The sequence below is a fragment of the Halyomorpha halys genome, unplaced genomic scaffold (assembly GCF_000696795.3).
Source record: "Halyomorpha halys isolate HHAL.00 unplaced genomic scaffold, Hhal_1.1 Scaffold524.1, whole genome shotgun sequence".
Classification (NCBI taxonomy): domain Eukaryota; kingdom Metazoa; phylum Arthropoda; class Insecta; order Hemiptera; family Pentatomidae; genus Halyomorpha; species Halyomorpha halys.
The window spans coordinates 353515-377631 of NW_027112095.1; the positions used below are offsets into that span (position 1 = coordinate 353515).

Consider the following 24117-nt stretch of genomic DNA (forward strand, 5'->3'; position numbering starts at 1 on the left):
TATATATAATATAACTAGTATATGTTAGGTTTGTTCCAAAGACGACTTTTGAGTGTCATCTCAAACTGGCTGTCGCATGCGCCTGGTATTTTAGTTAGCATTTTTCAAAAGTGGTGTTTGGAACACACCTGTGATTTTTAATTGTCTTACTAGTGTAGTGAATCAATAGTTAGATTGTACATGATGATAATGATTTTGAGGTATCATCATTCTTATATCAATTTCTCCTTGACCATATAAAATAATCCCTTCAAACTTAACAACTACGTTATCTACTACTTACTTAACAGAGAACCAGGTGAAGCAAACAGGTGTTATAGTTCTCTAAAACATATCATAAACAAGCAACAGGAATTCTCTGAAATTGCTCCCTCATTATGGTAATGTATACGGTTAGCACTGAATAATTACAGTCTATCTTGATTAAAATATTTCTTTGTTCGTCTTCCAAAACGTATATTATATACTTTATTTTGTATTCAGATGCCTGTTACAGCTGCAATTTAGCCTCGCTAATTAATAATTTAAATAATATACCTGGCATATTATTAAATTCTTTGTATAATGAATATTTAACTTTTTTCGTGAAATTAATTCGGTTGCTGAAGTTCGTTTTCCTTGTTATTATAATACATCTTAAACACAGTAGCCACTTCAAGTATATTTCTTGGGATTAGCAACAATAAGATTTTTGAAAATAAAATGTTTTTGACCTTAGTTTTATAATCATTAATTTCATGTAGAACATGTTTGTGATTTTTATCACATTTTGATCTTGTACACTCTATGTGTATAGTTTTAATTTTTTTTATTGTTTCCATGAAAAGTACATTATCTAGTAAGAATATCCTGTTGGTCAAATTCACTCTCAAACGCTAGGTTTTTTTTGTTTTTTTTTTTTCTATTTGGGACTAGAAGGTTTTCTAGTCCAAAGTAGTTTCACTGTTGTAACGAAACTACATATACCCAGTGGATTACCAACCGGCTTCTCATTAAAACAAAAAAAGTAGTCCTCATTGTGTAAGAATATTTTTTATAGTGCATCTTTCAGTCGTTTCGACAAATTACCCGTATCGTTTTCACCGCGTTGCAATGCTCATAATTCTGTTGAGTCATGGACGGATATATTTACTCGAATGCCGCGTTGGATACTGTTGCAGTGGACCCTCACGATCTATGTTTACAGAACACGTAATACTTCAACAGTTGTACGAGCTTTGATCTATCGATTGGCCGGACGGACGGTATGCATATGGCCGATGACGTCACCTACAGCTAACAAAAGCCTCTCCCCCACTGCTTTAGGGATCCATGAAAAAATCTACTCACTGAATCTGAAATCGATACTGTTACGCACATCCTGTCCAACTCGAGTTTCAAGAATGGCAATGAACGTTTGATTAGTTGGTTGGAATCCAAATTGCATGGGTATTTGTCGGAGGAAAACCTACGCCTCGGTGTGAGACAATCGACTTGCATTGAGTCTTCTCTGGGTCTGCATTTTATACTAAAAGTTCTTCAACCTACGGCAAACCGTGGTTTATTTTTAGTTATATAATAAAATAAACCTTGCATGCGTACTTAATTTGGAAGGTAGGTAACTTGGGTATCGTTGTCATGATAACTTCATGCCCTAGGAAGGATTTAATAAACTTCAGCAAACGTTTACTGAAGCAGATGAATCAAGAAATTTCATTCAGATCTACTTTATAGTTAGGGTTAATTATAAAAAAAAATTATGAACTCCAATTATTCAGTTATTTTATATCTTATGTCATTTATAACCTTTAAAATACGGTTTATTACCAACTTTATTGTCGTTGTATTTTATTATGTTTGTACTGCTACAGTTTGCGATAGTATACTGTAACTATAATTTACTGCTATCTGCTTCAAATATTATTTTTACTTAAACGAATTGAAATTTTACACGTGTCTCATGTTATTTTATTTATTTATTTTATAGCTACTTCTTATATTTGAACAGGTAGATAGGTTTAAGTATTCTGGTTCTACGGTAACAAGAAAAAACGAAATCGATGAGGAAATAAAAGTGTGGTTTTAGGCGGGAAACGTTTGTTATTTTTCTATGTCGAAACTGCTTAGATTGCGTCGTCTATCAAAAACTTAAAAATTAGAATTTACAAAATTATTATTCTTTCTGCTGTTCTTTGTGGATGCGAGACGTGGCCTCTCTAAACGATGAACAGCGCCTTAAGGTTTTCGAAAATAAAATATTCGGACCGGAGGATTACGTTAAAACTGAATTAGTAGAATTTGATTTGGAGGGGCATCCCTGGAAGGATGTATGTAGAGAGCGATTAGTGGTGTCGGCATTGAACCTTCGGGTTCGTTACGCCTTCATTATTATTATTTCTTATATTCTTTATTTTATTCTGATAGTTCGCTTTCTTGCACCCTTTGTTTTGGCCGTGGAATCCTTCTCCTATATGCGTAGTTTTTTTTTTCTGAGTAGCAAATGTTTTTGGATTTCTTTGGTGTGGAAATTTAATTTAATGGGTTTTTCTTATTAAAACTTAATACGTCTTAATAACGTAGTCGTCACGTTTAAACTTATTAAGTCTTAAATTCTAAACTGCTAATTTATTGTAAAAATAAAAAACTCATATTCCTGACTATCTTTATATTCAATACATTATCGAGCTTTGAGATCTACGCAACTACTTGTTCCGTGTTTATCCTCTAGAATAAACTTTTAAAAATCCTGAATGTTGCCTGTTACGTTACTGATAACATTATTCATTCGAATTGAAATATTTAACTAATTCCATTATATTTAAATTTGCATAATTCAAAATAATTATCTAAGACGTTTGAAAAGAAGAGTGTTTCTTTCATTTAAACTGTCAATGTAATACTTCTGGAAATAAGTCACCCTCAATCTAGATTATACTATGCAAATCTAATTTGTTTTATAAGTATGTTGTATATCCTGCGACGTACGAAGATAGTGCTTATGTAGGTTTAGTATTGGTGATGATATAGTATTATAGTATTTGGTGCTCGTGCGGTGTAGTATTTGTTACAATGAAACACGCAAAAAAAAAAAAAAAAAAATCATTCGAAAATATAGTTTATATTGCATCAAAAATGGATAATTTAAACAAATCTATTAAAAACTGACGTGTTTTTAATTTTCAAAAACTTTAAAAATTAGTTAAAAACCAGTATCATATTAAAACTATTCCTTGTTGCCGAGCAGCAACAGGTTCTCAGTTTCTAACAGTGGCGAATATTGATTAATTGCCCAATCGACGCACGGTTAGTTACAGAGATATTTTATTGTGGAAACAACAAAATGATCAAATACAGTTTGCACGATGAAAGTTTTCAGCCATTATCACAACTGTCCTGCTACCGCTGTAGTGTAAACTATATGAAACTGAGAAATTTTATAGCCATTTTAACAAATTTATTGTTGTTTTAATTCTGTTCCTTGAATATTTTAGCAAGAAATGAGATTGGACAATTAAGGATTTTACACCTTATTATTTTGTAGGTTCTAATCATTAAGGTGTGATAACGAAAAATATAACCGATGAATGGAATATGGTGCGGTAAAAAAAAACTCAAATAGTAGAAAATTATACTATTTTATTGAGCCAACGTTTCGCCCCACGTTGCAGGGCTTCGTCAACCTTTTAATTTACGAGTTATTTCTTCTAGAAAGGTATATAATAGATGGTTAAGCTGCCAGGAAAACTTAAGACAGGTCTGATGAACTCCAGAGGCGTGGCAGAGCAGTTGGAGCCATTCACCGGCTGCTTTCTGTTTCAGTTTAGATTACAATTGTGGGTATTCGTGTTGACCTCGACGTAAACCTGAGCTCCGGAGGCGTGACTAACTCCTCACTATTCGGCTTCACTTTAACTTTGAAATATATTAGAGTATGCCTCCTCCCTTTTTGTAAACGTGATGGCGGCACATCGTTTATCTGGGGGCGATTAACGCTTACTAATTATATGTTAATGAAAAACATCCCCTTAGACTAGTGGAAGTAACCTGACACACTATCTCCTTACTACAAGGTACCTACCAAGAACTACTAAACAGACACAGCGATATTGGAGGTCCCCAGACGTCGTGAATTTTTTTTCCTCTTTCCCCGCTGATGCGGTAGGATTACGATAAGGCGAGACAGATGCTGAGACAGCAGCTGGCAGGATGCTGGACCCGGCCTCCAGTATATTCATAAATAGGCGATTTCCCTCCAGCTATTATCCCGGTGGGACAGGTGAACAATATTCACCTGCCTCTTCTTCCTTTTTCTTTTACTTTAAGGATCGGGAAAAGTGTCTGCTCCGGGCCTTCCTACTTAAATCATCATTTTTTTTCTTTTTATTTTTTATACTGAAGAATCATTTGTAGCGCGTGGTAGGTATAATGCTTGACCATCAAGGTTTACTAATAAGGGATCATGTATTTTTATTAGAATTCCGTATATTTTTGTCATTAAAGGACTCACAATTCACTATTTACGGCTTTAATAGATAAGAGTATAACTAGGGCCGCCCGTAGCTCAGTTGTTAAGACACAATCTTCACAGTTTGATGATTGTTAGTGGTACCGGTTCGAATCCGGCCTGTGGCGTTGACTTTTTTCATTGAGTGGCGGTCCCACAAAATGAAAAAGTTTGACCCCCAAACATGGTTAGGCAGTATAGAACTCCCAATGGGAGTCTTGGGTGAAAAAAACAACAAAAAAACAGATGACTATAAGCAAAAATCATAGATCATTTTTTTTTCTCTCGAAAATTTTGGTAATTTTGTTGAATCATAGTATTCCTATGAAGTAGATATCAATTTTGGTGAAAAGAGTTTCCAATTCTTTTTCAACGCACTTAAGTCTGGAAATTTCAATGGAAAGACATATTTTCAATCGAGGGTTCTGAGGAGACGAATTCATATCTTTAATTGCGAATTAATTTGTGTGCGTTTACTGTAATTGTTTCAGTATTCAATTTCCTTTATTAATTGCCATTTTAGTCTCCTAGCTCGCTAAAGGAAACTCAAAGGATAATTGATTCTTCTTATGGGAAATAAAATTGTAAAACGATTTTGTTCCTTAACTTTGTTCGATTTTCCTTCTAGTTAGCACGCAGTTCGTTAAAAACTTTAATTTTTTGAGTTTTTGGAAATTTATCTTAAGTCGTTAATTTTAAATAGGCTTAAATTTATTTGACTTATTCGAGACAGCATATATTTTTGGAGATCCTTTAGAAAATTATGATGCACTTAGAAGGTAGACCATCTTCTAGTCATGCTCTAGTGAAATTTCCTAAGGTTTCACAGGTTAGAAGGGGTAAACATTTTTTGTGAATCTTGTGTATAATAACTGTTCCTTTTTCTACTACTTGTTTTAACTGTTATTTTAAATTCTAAAACGCAGTTTGAACACATCAGCTTCACTCCATTACTTTACCAAAGTATTAAGGGATATGGTCTTACTTTTTTTTTTTTTTTTTATCTTTTTTATTTAGTGACCAGGTTTTGTTCGTTGTGGAATTTATGATATAAAGCATCTCAACTATGATTTTTATATACAATTAACTTTATCATTTTTATCTACGTATCTATATAAACCTAATACCGATTAGTTATTACCTATATTCAATAATAAAACCGGTTGGATGTCAACCGTTAATGTTCGTTTCATCGGTGACTCCACTTCCGGCAACTGGTGGCAATTTCCCCTACAAGGCATTCCTTTTAGCGCATCCTGCCGGTGTGCAAAGGTCCTTCGCTCTCAACGGTTCTCCAGCCGAAGGTTCGCAGGTGGCTCGTAAATACATCGCTTATTGTCCAGCAGCACTTGAAGAGCTAGAAGAACCGGTACCATTAATATATCGAGCAATTAGAGCTGATGGAGGTTCTGTTATTAATCATGTTCCTTTAGATTATACTAATAACCTAATAACCCGATTCATATTTTGTATTGAAGATTACGGTATGAAAAATATGTCTTTATTATAAATATCCTATTATATTTTGGGTGAAGACGATGTGGGTGAACATTATTGTAAATAATATTTATTTAATGAAAGTGTTAGATAAAGTTTTGCTTTGAATTGGTACCATGTACAGTGGAGAGATTGTCTAATATCTCTAATAATGTTAACCAATACTTTTATTTTTGCATCGTATATTTCAATAGAATAATTATGAATCCTTGTAGACTGTATCTGAAGATGGTTTGTTAGGCCAAAACGTAGTGTAATAATTAATAAAATAGTTGTAAAAGTATTATCACCCTATTTTAACTTAATTAAAATTAATACAGTTTATTGCGTTACTTTTTGTATTTTAAAAGTTCTTATAAATTCAGACCTGATACTCTAGAATAGTAAATAATTTAATAAAAAAAATTGTTTTTCATTAACAAAAAGTTAATATAATTATATTTGAAGTAAACTGAAAAATCTCTATTAATGACATAAAATAAAGAGAAAAAATCAAACATCTCCTTCCTGCTCAATTTATTTTATAATTGCTGTTCTTTTTTTATGTTACTGAATTTATTATCGAAAAGTGCTCGATGATTAGTTAGTTATTTTTTCTTTTACTTTTTAGAAGGTTGTATGTTTTATCTTTTTTATTCTCTCTAGTCTATTGTTATGTTGTTTTCCGAAAAAAAAAAAAATAATAAATTTGAGGTATGATTAATATGAGTAAGCAATACTATTGTTGGAAAGAGGGAGGTAGGTAAAGACATCAAGCTCCATATCTTTAAAGCAATATATCTTCCAACACTATTATATGCCAGTGAAAGTTGGATCACACAAGACAAGCGTATGAGCAGGATTAGGGCTGCTGAAATGCTCTATATTTTTATGAAGAATATTCGGCAAAACTAGGAGAGATATGAAGGAATGAAAGAATAAGAGAAGAACTTCAGATCCTCTCAGTAAAATCAGTGATTGGACACCGACAGCAACGATGGTATAGAATGGAGGAAGACAGAGTGCCAAGTAAATGTATGGTGGTGAGGTTGACTGGTAAAAAACCACGAGGTAGACCTAGAAGGCGCATATCCAACGACTAGGTCTGGAAAGAGGAAAAACGCTGGCTCAGATGAAGATGCTTACCATAGACCGAGATGTGTGGATCAAGTGGTTAGAGGCTCCTCCACACTGAAAGGCACTTAAGGAGGATGAGAAAGAAGAATAAGAAAAACATTCTAATACTAGTCGAATGTTCTAGAATTTCTTTAATGTTGATTCATTATTATCATTATGTATTATATTAGATTCAATTTTGACTTAAATACTTGATAAGTATTGTACAAATATTTAAAAAAAAAAAAGAGAATGGTGAAATTGGCATGCGAAACATGACATTGATGAAGAAATCCCAAGGTTCCATACACATAAAGAGATCATAACATCTCAAATAAGGTCTTCTTCATACATCTCACGAAATAGATGCTTTTAACACCTCGTTCGCTAATTCATGGTCAATTAACAGATTAGCATTCAAACATGGAATTGTCAACGTGTTAGGATTTTTAAATTACCTTACATATCAAGAGGTGTTATGTGGTCATTTCGATCTCCTTGAGCCTCTAGATTCTAGAGGTGATTAAAATATTCCTATATCACTTGTAAAATAAATAACATAAGCAGATTTAACTGTGGAATTGATTGTTTATTAATCATTATTACAATATTATTTATTAATTTACATATGTATGTGTTGTACTTGATAAATTTAAGAGAAACCATTACGTAAAAAACCTGAGAACATCTTGAGCATAATTAGCTACCCACAAGAAATAAAAATATAAAATTATTAAATAAACATACTAATCTTATTAAGACGTCATATAGGTACAAATTTAAACTTATTACTGAAAGTAGTCATACTTAAGTTGTCCTCAAGTGCAACTAGGAATATTAAATGAGAATAAGAAAACATTTGTTCTATATAGTTGAAATGTATATAAATTGACGATAAGTCTCGCAGTTTCGCGATAAAATAAAAAAGAAAACAAACGATAATAACATACGGCAAGATGTCAAAACACTGCCTGGAGTACATTGACTCCTGATGATAAAAGATGAACAATGGAACACATGACAGCAACAGACGGTCGGAGAAAATCGGAGAGAAAATCTAAGAAGCATCTGGTTAAGAAGTGGTTAGGTAAAGTGGTTAACCCGAAGACAGGTGAGGAGCACATGTGCTACAGCTGGCGGGTGCACCTGTGTTCTACTCCAGTCAGTTGCCGCGTCTTCAAGGTGATAGTCCAAGTACCTTGTCTCTTCTACATCTACAATATATGATGATTGGAAATGACCATGTCTTGTTATATCCATAATAAGAAAGTATGTTTATATAAGTTATTTAGTACTAAGTATACATTAATGAGATATATTCTGAATTTATTAAACTGGATACAAGGATAATTTTAAGTTTGGCAAGATGATTACAAAATGTTTAATAAATTCATAGTTAGAGCACATTCAACGGTAAGATACCTACTTTAAAATTAGCAATATATTTAAGTTGGTGCTATATTGGGAAATGAAAATATCTATACTTATATTAGAAGTGATTAGTTGAAGGTATCGCTTATTATAATTGTTGGTTGTATTACTGTTAATAAATTTATCAGATTTTATTGAAACTTAAATAAATACGAAATTTTAATTGTAATCTCGAACTATCTTCATTATTGCATTTTAATTTATAATTCTATTTTTTTTTTTTAAATCTGAAATATTCTGATATATGCATTTATCGTTCAGGTTTAAGAAAAGACACACAAATAAAAATCTGGGCCTTGATTATAACCTTTCTCCGCTGTAGTTACCTCCACATTACCTCCCTTAACTTTCAGTGTGAGTTTGAATGTATTGGAGTGAGGTACCATTTCTTGTTGGTGTATCTTTTTAGGCAGTTGATATAAGATGTGCTGCATTTTTTCTTTGTATGTGTGATGTGATTTCTGTCCTGATGGTGCCTGAATTGGCGAAACTTGCAATGGTGAGTGATTTTAGGGTATTTTATATATTTACTGATATCTTAAATATTTGTGGTTAAAATCTTTCGATTCTGTTCTTATAAATTACTGTTTCATATTTTATTTATTATGATTTTTAAGAACGAAGTAAGGAAAAGTACATTCTTTTGTATTCAAATGAGTTTTTTGCCGACCATTCGATTGTCGGTTTTTGGGCAGATATCAAAGAGTTATGAATAAGCGCTCCACACGTTTTGCTCAATTAGTATTGTTTTACAATTGCTAACAGATAAACATTTGTGCTATCCGTGTTTTAATTAATTTACTTCCCCAAACTTTGGTATCAATAATAAACTCTAGTTTAGGATTGTATATTTTAATCTTGTTAAAATTATCACTAATTATCTTTAGTGGTTTATTTTTTATTTAATATAACAAATACATATTTATGTAGATATGCGTTTGAGTAGTAATAAGTGAGTAGTAAATTAACTAGTAACTGATAAAAAATCTAGAACGAAATTTTATAGATTTTATCTAATACCATTTCTATACGTTATTATCGTCTACCACCTATTTTGGTATTTGGATATTTACGTTACCTTCCATCTCATCTATCTTGAGTGTGTTCTTTTTTTTTATAATGTAAATATCTATTGTAAATCCTAGGTAATAGCTGACTTGAGTCAGAAGTCCTATGCCTCCCTAGAACACACAAGCTTGTGAATACCTAATTTTGTTTACCTAGCAATTGTAGGAATTTTGGATATGCGATATGTGACAAACTTGTGGATCCGGCTTTAAGAATTCACATTAAATGCGAAATATTTTCGTATAAGTTTATAAGTTTTCTGCCTATGAGTTAGAACTTTCAGAAGTCTTTTCAGTATTTGTCTATAATTTACAAATAATGAGATTTAATTAATAAAGGAAAATCTTGCTAGAAATGAATTAACATGATTTTTTTTTTTTTTATTGTATTCTACAACTTTCCATCTTAATTTCACCAAACGATTCACTCAATAGGGATATTTATGATTTTTAGTCTTAACATATTCCAGTATGTCAAATGGTAAAAGGTTTGTTTACTGGAGAAATATTTCCTTATTTTCGAATGTTATAAAGATATAAAATTTAACATGGTTGGGAGTCTGTTAATAGGTCCGCTAAATGAAGAATGTCATGTCACGTAACAGACCAACTGAGCTTCGCACTATTTTGTTTGTTTTGATCGCACTGTTTTGATAGGTTAGTTGTTAGTTAGTGTTGTTTTCGTTTTGGACCTTTTTAAACTCTAATAAAGTAATGGTTAAAAATAGTAATATAATGGGCGGGGAGGAAACTAGAGAGGAAACAAGGAAAAAGTGATATGAAGGCAATATGATGGAATTTTGTGTTACTCAAACCTTTGGACTCTTTTAATGTTTAAGTCTCAGTTCCTATGCGCCGTGGTTAGCTTCTAAACGAAATCAAAATATTAACAGGTCTTTACATTTAATAGGCGGTTTTCAGAGCCCCGCGATTCATCGGCCCCCTCGTGGGAGATCAATAAATTAAAATTAAAGAGATTGCTCAGCTCATCACTGATATCGATAGAAACTGTTGTTCTTAAAAAAAATATACTTTGAAGAAGTAATTAATAATTTTTCTGACAAAAAATTAACAAAAGTATCTCTAGTTCATATTTGATTTTTTAAAAGTTTGTCGGCTTTTAAGTATTAAATAAATAATGATTTTAATTAGTATGTTGTTCAAAAAATAACATGAAGTGTCCCATCAATAATTTGGAGGGGGCACCTTATCCTCAAATGCCCGGGGTTCCTGAGTATAAAAAACTATAAAATAATAAAACAGAAATAGAATATACATTAAACATAAAATAAGAACTTAAATTTATCCGTAATATCTGGAATTTGATCATAAAATAATGATAATAATTAATTGAATATAAAGTCTCTTATTAAACTTTAAGCTTTTAACCTTCCTTTCTGCCCTAAATCATTGACCAAGCAGCATTGTTAATGGTCCCAAATTTATATTTTATTGTTTATTCAGATAATTTTGATTATGGCGTATTAAGTAAGTATAATTTTTATTTAAATTCTCATTTATTTATACAATTTTAAAAAATAAAAAGTATGTTATAAAAAGCTGAAGAGGGAGGAGGGCGCAGTATTCCTGAAACGTCCTAGAATTGAAAAAATTATGGAGTAAGAACTATTGTGTTTTACAATTTGTAAAACAAAAGCATAGAATAAATAAGTAATATTTATTCAATATTTCAGTTCATATTATTCAATAAATTCTTAGAATAGGTTCATTAGGTCATTCAACTTTATTAGGTTATCTTGTTATGCTAATTAATGAATAGTCTCTATGAATGAAAGGCGACTATTGAGCAATAATTTATACAAAGAGGAACGGAAGGGCTTTTGGTTCAATTAAGGGCTGTTAAGGTCATTACGGTAAGAGTGCGTGTAAGGGCGTTAGTGGTTCGTTCCATTCATCTCTTTCCTTTAATGGCAAGTTGACTGACCTTTCGTTACAGGCGGAGTTGAAGTGCCATAAAAAGCAATTTTTTAGTGGATATTTCTTATAATTTTAAGGTCATGCGTAATTTTAGTATAACCTCATATTGCCTTCAATATTTTATATTTATTTTATATGTTATAAGTATTAACCATTCCTAACTGGTTAATTCCGTTTAGTGCAGTAGAAATTGTATCAAATTGGTTCTATCCTTTATTTACCGTATTTTTTGTTTTAAAATTTGTACATTTTATTATATTGCTTAAAAACTCCCTCTATAAACAAAGGCTACTCCATCTCTAAGATAGATAACCAGACCAGATGGTTGGTCATACATGATTATTATAACAAATCGATTTTAATTTAGTAATTGATAATGCGGGGGTTAAGTATCGTGCAGTTGAAACCCCAGATTATAAGAAGTTATAGTTTTTGAATAATTTAAATTTATAAAATTTATTTAAAATTGAATAACGAAAGAAAAAAATGAAAACTAAAAAAAAATATATTATTTTTATGGAATTGATGAAATAGATAACTAATTTATATAATAAAATAATATAAAGAGAAAAAATAATGTATAGCCTCATTTCTTATAATTCTTTGCCCCCCCTTATAGGGATAATCCCCTTCGCCCCATTATTTCGAATATCGACGCTCCCTATTATAAACTCGCAATTTTTTTCTTCCTTTCCTTCAAATTCTTAGCCATAATAACCCTTATTGGTAATTCCTCCCATCTTAAAGAACTATTACAATCTTTCAACATTACAAATTTATCTTAATAGTAATGTAGATATGAGGAAAAGGTGGTTGGGGTGCGGTTATTGAAGAACACAAATAAGTAAAAAATTATTTATTAGTTTATTTACGTTTCGGCCTTCATCAGGGCTAAGAACAAGACAAGATACTAACCATAATTAATAAAAGAAATTACAGAATAAGATTTAAATCCTTGTTAATTTTTTTTTTAATGAGGATAGGTTAATTGAGTAGTTGTGTATCAGCAGTATATCCATTTTTGGAATGTTATTTAAAAATGACGGTAGTTTCACATGGAGATAGATTAAATTTTTGATGAAATTGTTTTATGACCCCTATTTGACAGGGAAATATATACAACTTACAAAGCTTTAGCTGTCAAATTTTAATTTGTCAAAAAAATAAACCTTTTGAGAAAACTCCCCGATTGTTTTTATCTACTCTTTTTCATCAGAATGATGTTGAATTAACTGTATTCAGAAATACTAATCTGTGATTACTAATCACAGATTTCTATTTTACCCAGTTCTAATATTATGTTATAAAACAGCGTTATTTTCTGATAAAATAGAATATTATAATTATTAACATTTAAAAAATAAATTATTTATATTTACCTATTGAGTTCTGATTAGGAACAATATATATATTTTTTGGAAGAATTACTGGTTAGACATATGTATATTTTTTTTTGAAAGAATTTTTTTACGAGATATAAAGAACTTTTAAATGAGCCTTAATCGTATGCTGAACTGTTATTTTAATTGAATGTTGAAAAAATAAATAAAATAAAATAATTTTATTTTTCTAATTAAATAACAAAGTAAAGATCTATTTTTTTTTCATATTTAAAGAAGAAAAACAAATTAATAAATAAAGGAGATGAAGTTATTTGAAGTTGTAAGCGGAAGGGATTAGGAGGAAGCAAAAAGTGCCAAGGACGTTCCATTCCGGGCGACCTAGTTCTCTCTTTCATCAACTCTTCTTTTAAATTAGACCCTTTATTTCCACTTACTTTCTTTATTTTTATTTTTTGTTATTTCAGTCACAATTAAAGAGTTATTTTAATTTGTAATATATCCTAAATTTTATAAATATATTATTACTCATTAAATATTTTTTAAGACAAATTTTCTACCTTAAAAAACTATTCTAGTAAAATCATTTAACAAATTTGAAAGTAAATTTATTTCTTTTATTATTTTTATCTTCTCGTGTTTTTTCATTCCATTTTTTTTAATTAATAACAGGAAGATTGTCTTTTGTTGAAACTTAACGTTAATATTTAAACTATGGAGCTTGTAAATACATTATGAATTTTGTGTTGAGGTTATAAAGTGCGGGAGTTAACTGTCAAGGCGGCTACATGTGAAAGTTGTCGCATATACGCAGATGTATTGCTACTAAATATCAAACAAATCCTGAAAGTATGACGCTACTGTTACGACAGAAATGTTATAGCTTACCCAATATAAGTAGCTGTCCCTATCAATATTACTGTAACTGTGAAATACTATTAAATAAAACAAACTCCCTCTTATATTTCATAGAAGTATTCCTACGAAAGCAATTTAAAATTAGCTATTGGCCATGTTTGGATAATGTTCACGACAGGAAAAGAAAAGTGCATCTAACGGAGTCATATCCCATCTGACGCCAGCGATGAGATCATTCCACATATCAAGAAAAACAAATTAGCTGTCATTACGCGGAGAATGAGCAGTTGGGTTGGAGAAGATTACCTCCTCAAACCCGTTTATAAAAAGTTAACCATCGGTTGGACGTGGACGAAGAGAGGAAGCACGCTGGATTCCTGAGCGAGATTCGTGAAAGTATTCCCGGATCATCTATCATTATGATAACCACACTCCACAGTACTCGTACCATATCCTTTGTTCGAGTCTCTCTCGAGGTTGTTAGGTGGTTAACTTATTCATTTGTTATTGAACTAATAATAAAGAGAACGTATAAAATAAAAATTAAAAAATAATTTTAAGTGCCTAACTACTATATAAAAAGTAGTAAGAAAAGAAAGTACACACTTACAGTGTGGAATAGTGTTTGTAACAATGGCAAACATCCTAAAAAAAACATAAAGATTTATTTTCACGGTGACAGTTCATAGCCATTTCGTCAACTGTTCCTGTCTCTCCAATTTGGTGTAAATTTTATAATAGTAACTATTATAACTGTCTTGACAGTAGTAGGGCTTATCACCTTACGCACATTATCAACAGTAATGGTATGTAACAGTAGAGCCTACTGTAGGTGAGAGTTCTAAGGCGTTACCTTAGCAACCTCCGTAACTACAGAGGCGCCGGTCTGTTTCCGGCCTAGGCAGGGTTTACTTTTATTTCGTAAAGGGCCCCGGAATGAAAACTCGACCTTCCCACTATGGTCGGAATAGATTGATAACCTGAAGAATAATCCACCCAGAAATGGCTCGTATAATAACAAACTTATTGGAAATTAATAATGACGATGATATATTCGGATTTTGAATCCAAAATAATCATGTTGTATTAGATTAAGGCAAACTTAAACCTAATTCTAATAAGGTTGCCAAGCTTAAAGCAATGATGCAAAATTAATACAAATGTACTATAATTAATAATTTGTATTAAAATACTATAAATAATACCGATTCATAAAAAAAAAAATTAATTAGCGTTTTATATATAATTTTTTTTTTCTATAGTAAGATAAAGAATCATGTTATAACATAGCTAGGGATATATACAACCGCAATGAGGAGGAATAGAGTCAACTTCTTGAAAATATATTAGCGGTTCATATATAAATATATATACCTTCAACATTTAAGAAAGTAAAGAAAAAGTTATCTATTTATATATATGTATGTCAATTTCTCACTAGTCTGAGAATAAATCAAGAGATAATAATATAATTAGAAACACAATAATAATAAAAACTTCTTACAAACCGTTTTGAGTGCGCTTAGTAAATTATTACCATGTACAAAGTTGTGTGATCTTCATTGAATATTCTTAAGGGGCCTCTACATGTTGGCCGAGCCATGGCGAACTCAGACATACGCGAGCATGTGGATGGGTGGCTCGGCTTGGTTGGCCTAGGCTCGTTGCCGAGCCGTCGAGAGTCGGTTTTTGGACACAGATCAAAGGGGTTCGTGAGAGCGCTCGTGTAGCATCTACACCATTGTTCTTTGTCTAGTTGCAACTGAGAGCTGTTAGGAGGTTAAAGGTGTTTGTTGGTACTTTTTTATAATAAGTTTTATATTTAATCTTATTTATTTATATTTAATTTCCTTTCATTTTCTTTTTTTGTAATAAAAATAATACAATCCAAGTGCAATGACTGAAAACACTTCAACGTCCTCCATGTTTGCCTCTCTGAATAACACTGACATGTGGATGGTCCGCACTTGGCTCGCCGAGCATTTGTACGAGCCTCCGAGCCATGGCGAGCGGCCAACATGTGGATCCACCTTTACGATTTGTTCCTGTTAATTCATTTGTTCTTTTCGATTACGAGCAATATTTTTAACTCAAAGAATATAACTGATCCTAACTGTTAATATAAATATTTTCATTAAAAATAATAAATAAACTGACTAATATTTAATTGAAAACAAGTTTAATTAGCTTAATCACAGACAAAACTTTGACTGCAACTGGACATTACAGGTAAATTTTAAAAGAACCACAAAACTCATTTGATTAAAACAACATATTGATTTTCATCAAAATTGATTATATAAAAAACAAATGAAAATGAAATTTAGTACGAGAAAATATGAATATGAAATCGATTAATTTAAATTAATGTTGAATGGCTTAAGAAACTGAGTAATTTAGAATTATCAATCTTATATGAAAAAAAATTAATTACATAAAATCGTTTTATACTAACTAAATTTAATTTTAACTTTATATATATATATCCATCCACTGTTCCATGCCCCACTTTTACAAAATATCACTATCATCACATACCTGTAGATGTCATGTACATTTATATGGGATTTATTGATGTCTTTGTGAGACTTTTGAGTCTGTGAGATTGTGATGACTATGATATATTTGTCACTTTTCCCTAGTATTGAAGCTCAATGAAAAATAACTTATAAATACATATATATTTTTTAATTTATCAGTTGACTAAATATATTCATCCCAAACAGTTTGAGCTACTGATTTCATGACCGGATCTAACTTAGGCACGTTTCTTAATTCTGATGGCTTTCTTTGTTCCTCCGTGAGTCAGAACGGATCCCGTTCCTTTTAAAAAAAGTTCCTACCTCCGGAAATCGAACCTGGAGAATTCATAGATTTTTTAGTTTTGTTGTTCAATCTTGAATCACTCAGATCATTTCAGCCCTAAGTTGGAATATTTCCCATCCCATCTAAGGCAGAGTTGGGCAAAAAGGAATTACAATACCACCAATTATTGTAATTAGGAATTTTAAAAAGGCAAGTACATTTACAAATAATTGTAATTGCAATGACTTGAAATTAGTGTAATTATGGTACTCCAATTACAATTCCAAGATATGCCATAGCTATTGTAATAACCAATTGCACTCTTGTGTAATTCTTATTTTTTTCCCTGAAATTCCTTGTAATTTGAATATCTTACTAGTAATTGTAATTACAAATGCTTAACAACAAAGTGGTAAAAATCTGTTTTGCAATGGCCACAAAATATGAAAATTTTGCCATTAAATGATTTTAACATAAGAGTCAACTACATGTAATTTTAATTACTAAGGATCAAAAAGTAATTATAATTGTAATTGCAATTGCTTAGTATCAAGGAGTAATAGTAATTGAGAATGCCAATTACAATAATTGTATTGAATAATTGCAATTACTTTAGACAATTGCAGTATTTGTAATTGTATCTTACAATTGCTGAAATGTAATTGTTCTTCAAAAACAGTGGTTTTTTTTACTGGTTTGGACGATTTAACAATTATCTTAGAGTAATTGTGCAACTGAAACATGTAATTGAAGTTTAATTAAATTACTCATGTAATGATTCTTGCCCAGTTTTGATCTCAGGTATACTTGTTGAAACGTTTAGCCAACAGAATAATTTTTATTATACATGGTCCAGATACCTTTCAACATGAATGAATGAATATACCTTTGAACATCTGTGGTTAAGGGTGAAGTCAGACATGGTACACCCTCACCATAACCGTTTCCTGTCTTTGGTTTAACCTTTTAGAATGTTACCCACATGTTGACTTTTTTTTTCTTATTATTCCTTCACCTCTCCCTACTGTCTTTATTCTGTTTTGTTACAGTTTATAGTTTACGAATTATGAATATTTTATGAAGGAGTGCGGACTTAAAATCATTTCAATGAATTCAATTAATTTGTCCTTCTTTTTATATGTATAAAATATAGGTAACAAATGTAATTAATTATTTTTAAAAATCTGATTCCATCAACTACATTGTAAGAAAGAATTTGAAATCTGTAAACCTAGATGTTATTTATTTATTTTTTTTTTTTTGGTCAAATATTGTTCTTCAGACCTACGTTTTTATGTTATACTAACTTAGATAAATCTTGATGTATTTTATTTATTTCTTTAATTGGACGCATAACCAGAGCCAATTAAAAAAAAAATAAAATAGAAAAAATCTATTACTAACATAATTAATTTAACTGAAAATAAACATAAGTAAATATTTACAATATAAATGAAAAATAAAGTCTTATTAGTTAACCGTAGATTAATATGAGAAGATGGCCGGTGGATGGGATCACCAAAAAAAACACAAATAAACAAAAAATACTTGTGCCAAAGATTAAAAATAGATAATATCTCTCAATCAGAGAAACATAAAACAATATATATATAAGAGAAACAAATTTGTTATTGTTTTCATAACAATAATTTTATTTTATTTTGTATTTAAAGCAGTTCTGGTTAAAGCTAATAAGAATAACTATTTCACAGATGCCAGACCTCTGTTTAGTTAAACGGTCCATTGCCACCATGCAATGAAATTTCCTCTGAAGTGTACCCAATAGAAGTTAAAAGGAGTTTAAAATGCGTTTGCCGAAGCTTTTAATGGGGCTGTAGAGACCGTACCAAACTGAAACATTCTAGCAATAGCAATTGAACTGTGGTTCATAAGATTAAAAGTAAATATTATTATATGTTTTAATTTTGTGATCTTTGGTACAAACTCCGTTTAATTCGATACATTTGGATCGGTCATAAATTTATGCAAGCTTGTTACAATCAATTACCCCTCTGACACGTTTGACAGTGTTTAAATTTGCCATATTTTGACAACTTTGTAGATCTACGTCAAGGTGGTATATATAAATCGTTATGTTAAGATGTTGCATTCAATGAACGAATAGAAGATAGTAGATAGGAACCAAGCTTTTTTGGTTCAAAGGACTTAAAAAATATAAACATCAAGTATCTACCATCAGAAAGTAGGAAAATGCCCGATAGAATGTTAATATGATTTACTAGTGATAAATTAATTCGTTCATTAATAATTCGCGACATGACAGTTTGGTTAAAAACATGCTATAAGATAGCTTACAGGGCAGAGGAAGAAGACACAGTGAGAGGTTGGAGCTAGCGGTCCGAGAAGACGATGACCCCACCCCGGTAGGACGAGCCCATTCACAACAGTCTTCTTACGCAACTACAACAGTCCCTCTCTCTCCCTCTCTTTCTCTCTCGTCTCTAGCCAATTTGCATAATATTCAAAACAAAATGCGACCACCCTCCTTTAAATATGGCTTCCCATTTGTCTTCCCTTCTCCGAGGAGATAAGCCATGGTTTGTATTTATACGGATGATCTGCCGTTCCGTTTGTGAACAGATAGCAAGATAGCTACGACACAACAGTTTAACATTTCGAAATGCTTTCTTGAAAAATATTCATTTCCTTAAGGAAGACTGATTCTAATCAATAACTAAAAGTAAGAAAAATATATCGAGAGAAGATAGCTGATCATATGAAGTAGATTGTAGGAGGATAGCCCGGGTGGTGATCAATAAAGGTATCAAAACAGTAAAAAAGAGAACTATTTTGATACCTTTATTTACCCCCACCCGGACTATCCTGCTATAAATTAGAAAATATAATATAAAAAAAAAATCGTGCTCTAAAATAATTATTATTTTATGATGATTCCAGAAGGCTCGGTCTCCACTGTGGGATTCTACTCATGTGGTTTTCCAATGACCAAAATAGTACATGTTTTTTTTAATACAAATGCACACACTTGCTGTATGTATACTATAATAAAATTGCTGCGTTTTTTTTGTTACAAGTGTGTGCACTTGTATTCTAAACAGCCAGTTCTATTTTTGCAACTAGATCGCAAGTTCCCACATGCGCTAGGATTTGTATGGGGGATTTGAATTGACTGGTACAGTCTTGCATAAAATCCGCTCTAGTGTTGGTTTTTGAGAACAAACCAAAGGGAGTTTGTAACAAATAATAAATTTTATCTACAGATTTGTGCGTAGAAACTATTGTTTCAGATTTATCAACAGATAGACATGTGAGACGTTCAGAACCTGAGTAGACTATCCAATATATTTATGGATACTAAGTTCAGTTTGTATAAATGGTTTTATTAATTACGAAACCAATGAGGTATATAACTATAAACTGTATAATATACACATTAACAGATATTTGATATATTTGTCTGTCACTAAGCACAAGATGAAATGCCACTGTCATTGCTAAATTCAATATAATGCTAAGTAACTGGTAACTGATACACAAGGATTCACTTTTAAAACTGGCCTGAGGTAGTTTTACAAATATTAATTAAATTCTTCTTAATAAAGTCACAAAATTTCACAGCTGAGAGCTTGCTTGGACTCCGACATGTACTGCATCCACAAATTTGTTAATTTATCGCATTGAAATTTTAATTCGATATTTCATCGTTCTACAGCATTAGTGATTTTCTGTTTCTATAAATGAACATCTCTAAATGATGAAATCATGGTAAGATGATCTATCCCATATATGATTTCATCATGGTGATATTTAAAAGCACATAAGAGATGTCTTGTTGAAGCTCAAATTCCTAACACAATTGGATCCAACGAGAATTCGGAAGAGCTTCAATTCATTTCTTCATGTTTTGATCATAAGTACCTTTTTATCTGGTCGAATGATTTTCTCTGCAGTTATCGCACATTTTACGCATCAAGAGACGTGAGCGTTTGTTTAATGCTGTTTAGATAAGAGTTCTTCGAAGCGATTAATGTAAATTTGTTTTAGCCTATTGATAAATTCAATATGTACGCTTACCGATCATGAATATGTTTTCAATTGGCAATTCAACAATTCTTTTTTCAGAGCTATCACTTCACATGGATGATGCAATTTTTTATCATAACGCTTCAACCTGCGGGGAAGTTAAAAACTATGTGTTTTCATCGTTTATTTAGAATTTTATCAATTCCGTGAAAACTCAATACCCGTCTATAGCCAGAGTTATGGTAAATAACATACCTGATGCCTAAAAGTATTTAGAACGTAATGGTACTTATGGGGTTATGATATGGTTTTTTTTGTTTCATTTTCTCAAAATGTTTTTCTGACTACTGGTTTTTTTGCTGCAACACTTACTGTATATACCTACATTATTTTGATTGGTATTCTTGTTAGTCATGATATAATATGTATTTCATTTCGTATGCCGCATATATGATTGAATCCTAGAAATTATCATATAGTTTTCTTGTAAGTTGTATATACCAATGTGTTTTTATTAATTATATTGTGCTACATAGTTGAATTTAATTTTAATAATAAGTCAGAAAGGTATTTTCGAGGATAACTTATTTTTACATATTTATTACATTGTATGTTTATTTACTCTGTGATAATAATTTACTAATTACTTTTACTATTTATCATCATTTTAGCAGTAATTTCCTTCACAACAGGGTATTTCGATCATTTAATTTGTTCATTATTTTTTATCACTTTCATTGCTTATCATTCTATAATACTGCCTCAATAATGCTAATTTTACAGTTCAATATTAATTACAATGTCTGTTGATGCATCTTTTTGTATAATTAATAGATCTGTTTGATAATAAAGATTTTTTGATCAGTTCATTGCTGTTTACTACGTAAGTTAATATATCTGTTTCTTATTTATCTTAAAGTTCCTTACTAGTTTTCATTCGTCTTCCATGTTACATTATTTATATGGATTCCTTTTTATACCTCCGGCTTTACATTTGTTTTATTTATTTGTCACTTAAATATTTTAGCCCTGATAAAGACATGCAGTCTCACTTTTTTTCTTGCAGCCCAACGTACTTTTTTTTTCTTGACCGACTCCGATTCACATCTAATTAATCATCTATACGTAATAAAAAAAAAATGTTCATGAATAAATAATTTAGTTTATTTTTTTTTTATGTAAGAATACAAATTTGGGAATGAATTACAGTGGAAGTGAATGTTTTTTTAATGAATCAGGAATTTTTGTTAAACTAATATTAATTTTCCGAATTTATTTGGAGCCCTCCACAAGATCACTCCCCCCCAGATTATTTGGTACGTTGATAAAATAAAATCTTGTGAATGTTTTATGGATTAAAGAGAGCTAAATAGACAGTCTAGAGGGGAGAGAATAAGACAAGCAGTATATCACCTTGAACAAAAGGATGTGACGTCAGGTGGATACTACAATGGCGGCTCCCACGGCTAACGGACGGGTCTTCCAGTCAGTCCTGCCAACTTTTGGCAGGTCCTTCAGCCCCCTCTCTGGGTCACTGAGTTGCTATTCAACAATCAGCTCTTCATTATTTCGGTCCTTGTTAAAATATAGGTCAGGGGTTCGCTCCCTTGTTAGGAAGGGGGGAGGATTCGAGCAACTTTATTTTATCCCTCATGAAATGTAAATACAGAAGAAAACCTTATATGCACATATCTCAAAACATTTTATGCAGTGGATTGTAGAATAGAATTGTATTCCTTGGAAACCAAAACTAAAATCATCTAAATTGGACCTGAATTAGCAAAAATATGCCGTATTGAATTTCATTAAAGTATTTTGCTTATGTTGTCATGGAAACCCCTTCACTTTTTATTACTTTTTCGCATATTTCAAAATTCTCGTTCTTTTTAAAAAATTAAAACATTTTTTATAGGCCTGTCATCAATAAATAGTATACAGCTTATTGTTTTTTTTTTTTCCTTCGATTGTCAAAAACTGTCAAAAGCCTGCGCAGGTTTTAAAATATAAAAACCTTACTGCACATGATAGTCAATAGTGATCCTTGAAACAGACCAAATATTTGCATTTGCCCTAGAGCCTAAGTGGTTTGAAAAGTCGTGTGAGCGTAGTGATTACTTAACACTTTAATCATGTTATTAATAACACAGATCAACCAAAAAAAAATTATTTCTGTCTTAATTTTATAAACATTAAATTTTGATTGTATATATGAAATGATCGCCCTTTTTGCTTATAAAGTTTGATTTTGTAGAAACTAGAACTATAATTCGGATTTGATGAAAAAATTGTTTACTCCACTTGTTATTCAAAAACTCCAAAACTACACCCTTGTAGATTTGTTGTTTCTAAAGTCGATAAAATTTGCTACTGTTTAAAACCCAAATGACCTGTGTACGATTATAACTTCAGATCTGCGAACAATGGACATTTTCCTTCCAAAATACAAAATTTGTCTTTATTGTCTCTTAATTTTTTGAAAGTTAATAATTAATAATACATTAATTAATGAATAAATTAATGATTATGGAGGCCATGGACTTTCCTGAAGACACCTTTCTACGCCCACAATTATTGCTTGCGTGGGGAGATCAAATTTATTTCTTAAGACAATGGGAGGACTGAAATCATATAATTTTTTTATACAGATCTTAATACAATTTATGTAATTTTGTTCTGTTTTAAACCTTAATTAAAATATATTTAATAAAATTCTATAGCTATTACATAATCTAGCAGTGAATTAATTTATATATGACTGGCAGAATATGAAGTGCTATTGAAATCTAAATACTTGTTGATTAAATATGATTATCATTTAAAAGGTTTTCCCCTAAATTCAATTTGATACATCTAAAAGCAATGCTAATTGATGCAGTTATGATATGATATGGCAATGTGAGCAATTCCATATAATCTTCTTAGATGATATTTTAAAAATTTAAAGGGTTTGAGGAAAAAACCCTTCTGTTAGAACAACTGTGGAGGGATGAAAGACGTGGCTATGGTATTCCCATTAAGTTCTAATAAGAAACTGGCAATTGTTCAAACATTTTCCTGGATATTTATAAACGATGCTTCAACTTCGTCGGAAAGTAGGTTTTCCGATTTTCGTTCTAGTGCAGTGCTAAGGGGAAAACCAGATGCTGCTTGGTTTTTTCCCCCTGTGTATTATTTCTATTTAAAGAAAGTTACTCGATAAGAATAAAATCCGTTCATAACGATAGTTTATTTTTCCTTATGATAAGATCACATAAATGCGGAGCATCGGTAGTACATCTCATATTAATTGTTAAAAAAAATACCAAATGGACGTAGTACATCATTCAAATAGAAGTCGTTCAATACCATTTTATTTTAAATTTATTAAAAATATAAAACTTGCCTTAGGCTATGGTTACATATGGGATTTTTAATGATAAAAAAGTTAAAATTTTTATATAAATCTATAGTCTATAGTCTAATAAAAACATTAAAATATTTAATGGACTTGGTGGTTAGATTTCAACAGCCCTGATGAAGGGCAGGAATTCTGGCCGAAACGTTGGCACGATTAAATAAGTTACTTCAACTTATTTGTGTTTTAATTTGACCATACCCC

The 24117-nt window shown here is 31.1% G+C and overlaps 1 protein-coding gene across 4 annotated transcripts in view; it reads left to right on the forward strand.

Annotated features, from left to right (window-relative positions):
• Utx (Utx histone demethylase) overlaps positions 1 to 24117 on the forward strand; it is a 201762-nt gene that overhangs the window by 135531 nt on the left and 42114 nt on the right. The window contains exon 1 of one of the 4 annotated variants that reach the window (XM_067050108.1): positions 8987 to 9005. The exons of the other annotated variants lie outside the window; for them this stretch is intronic. The gene's annotated coding sequence lies outside the window, so the exon portion shown is untranslated. Of the gene's footprint in view, positions 1 to 8986; positions 9006 to 24117 lie in introns of those variants that run through there. 4 annotated transcript variants of the gene reach the window in all.